The 2287-nt window shown below is 41.7% G+C and overlaps 1 non-coding gene across 1 annotated transcript; it reads left to right on the forward strand.

Moving 5' to 3' along the window:
* Window positions 1-798: 798 nt before the first annotated feature.
* Window positions 799-871, forward strand: TRNAF-GAA (transfer RNA phenylalanine (anticodon GAA)). Its single transcript has one exon. It is a non-coding gene; the product is annotated as a tRNA-Phe (tRNA).
* Window positions 872-2287: the final 1416 nt, after the last annotated feature.

Below are 2287 nucleotides of genomic sequence, written 5' to 3' on the forward strand. Positions count from 1 at the left end.
ACAACTAATTGAAAAACTTGGGTTAGCCCCAACAGCTTGTGCAGCAATAGGCCCTTATTCAGGAGTGGAGTGACAAAAAGCTCCTGTATTTATTTCTATTCTCCACATCGTGCACAGATGCTTCATGAATTGCAATGTGCATCATTGGTTAATAGATTACCCATTGATCCACTTGTGATAATCTCTACGAAACTGGGACGTCAATAACATGGCAACTAAATCAATGCTTCAAGAAAAAGCTGAAATAGCTCAACTATGAGAGCTTTAGACTGAAGTGCTAAAGGTCCCTGGTTCAATCCTGGCTTTTGGCATGGTATATGTTTTTGCTCAATTCACCAAGTGGTCCTACCTATTGTGGTTCACTTTGATAAACCCCAATGGCCAGTGCAGCATGAGGAGGCCTTTATCCAGCAGTGGAGTGACAAAAAGCTCCTGTCTTTCTTATCATCACATAGTGCACAAATGCATTATGAACTGCAATTGAGCAGAATTGGTAACGGCAAATAACCATGTGAGCCTCTTGTTATGCTCTCTGTTCTAACTGGCACTTCAAAAGCATGACAACTAATTGAAAAACTTGCATCAACCCCAATAACTTTTGTAGCATTAGGCCCTTATTCAGGAGTGGAGTGACAATAAGCGCCTGTATTTATTTCTTATCTCCACATCGTGCACAGATTCTTTATGAATTGCAATGTGCATCATTGGTCAATAGATTACCCATTGAACCACTTGTGATAATCTCTACCAAACTGGGACGTCAATAACATGGCAACTAAATCCATGCTGCAGGAGTAAGCCGAAATAGCTCAGTTGGGAGAGCGTTAGACTGAAGATCTAAAGGTCCCTGGTTCAATCCCGGGTTTCGGCATGTGACAAACTTTTTGCTCACTTCACCAAGTGGTACTACCCATTGTGGTTAACGTTGACAAACCCCAATGACCAGGGCAGCATGAGGAGGCCTTTATCCAGCAGGGGAGTGACAAAAAGCTCCCATATGTATGTCTTATGACCACATAGTGCACATTCATTAGGAACTGAAATTGAGAATCATTGGAAATGGCAAATAACCATGTGAGCCTCATGTTATGATCTCTATTCTAACTGGCACTTCAAAAGCATGACAACTAATTGAAAAACTTGGGTTAGCCCCAACAGCTTGTGCAGCAATAGGCCCTTATTCAGGAGTGGAGTGACAAAAAGCTCCTGTATTTATTTCTATTCTCCACATCGTGCACAGATGCTTCATGAATTGCAATGTGCATCATTGGTTAATAGATTACCCATTGATCCACTTGTGATAATCTCTACAAAACTGGGACGTCAATAACATGGCAACTGAATCAATGCTTCAAGAGAAAGCTGAAATAGCTCAACTGTGAGAGCTTTAGACTGAAGTGCTAAAGGTCCCTGGTTCAATCCTGGCTTTTGGCATGGTATATTTTTTGCTCAATTCACCAAGTGGTCCTACCTATTGTGGTTCACTTTGATAAACCCCAATGACCAGTGCAGCATGAGGAGGCCTTTATCCAGCAGTGGAGTGACAAAAAGCTCCTGTCTTTCTTATCATCACATAGTGCACAAATGCATTATGAACTGCAATTGAGCAGAATTGGTAAAGGCAAATAACCATGTGAGCCTCTTGTTATGCTCTCTGTTCTAACTGGCACTTCAATAGCATGACAACGAATTGAATAACTTGCATCAACCCCAATAACTTTTGTAGCATTAGGCCCTTATTCAGATGTGGAGTGACAATAAGCTCCTGTATTTATTTCTTATCTCCACATCGTGCACAGATTCTTTATGAATTGCAATGTGCATCATTGGTCAATAGATTACCCATTGAACCCCTTGTGATAATCTCTACCAAACTGGGACGTCAATAACATGGCAACTAAATCCATGCTGCAGGAGGAAACCGAAATAGCTCAGTTGGGAGAGCATTAGACTGAAGATCTAAAGGTCCCTGCTTCAATCCCGGGTTTCGGCATGTGACATACTTTTGCTCACTTCACCAAGTGGTACTACCCATTGTGGTTAACGTTGACAAACCCCAATGACCATGGCAGCATGAGGAGGCCTTTATCCAGCAGGGGAGTGACAAAAAGCTCCCATATGTATGTCTTATGACCACATAGTGCACATTCATTAGGAACTGAAATTGAGAATCATTGGAAATGGCAAATAACCATGTGAGCCTCATGTTATGATCTCTATTCTAACTGGCACTTCAAAAGCATGACAACTAATTGAAAAACTTGGGTTAGCCCCAACAGCTTGTGCA

Source organism: Petromyzon marinus, chromosome 19 (genome assembly GCF_048934315.1).
Source record: "Petromyzon marinus isolate PM22_M1 ecotype Great Lakes invasive population chromosome 19, UKy_Petmar_22M1.pri1.0, whole genome shotgun sequence".
Taxonomy (NCBI): domain Eukaryota; kingdom Metazoa; phylum Chordata; class Hyperoartia; order Petromyzontiformes; family Petromyzontidae; genus Petromyzon; species Petromyzon marinus.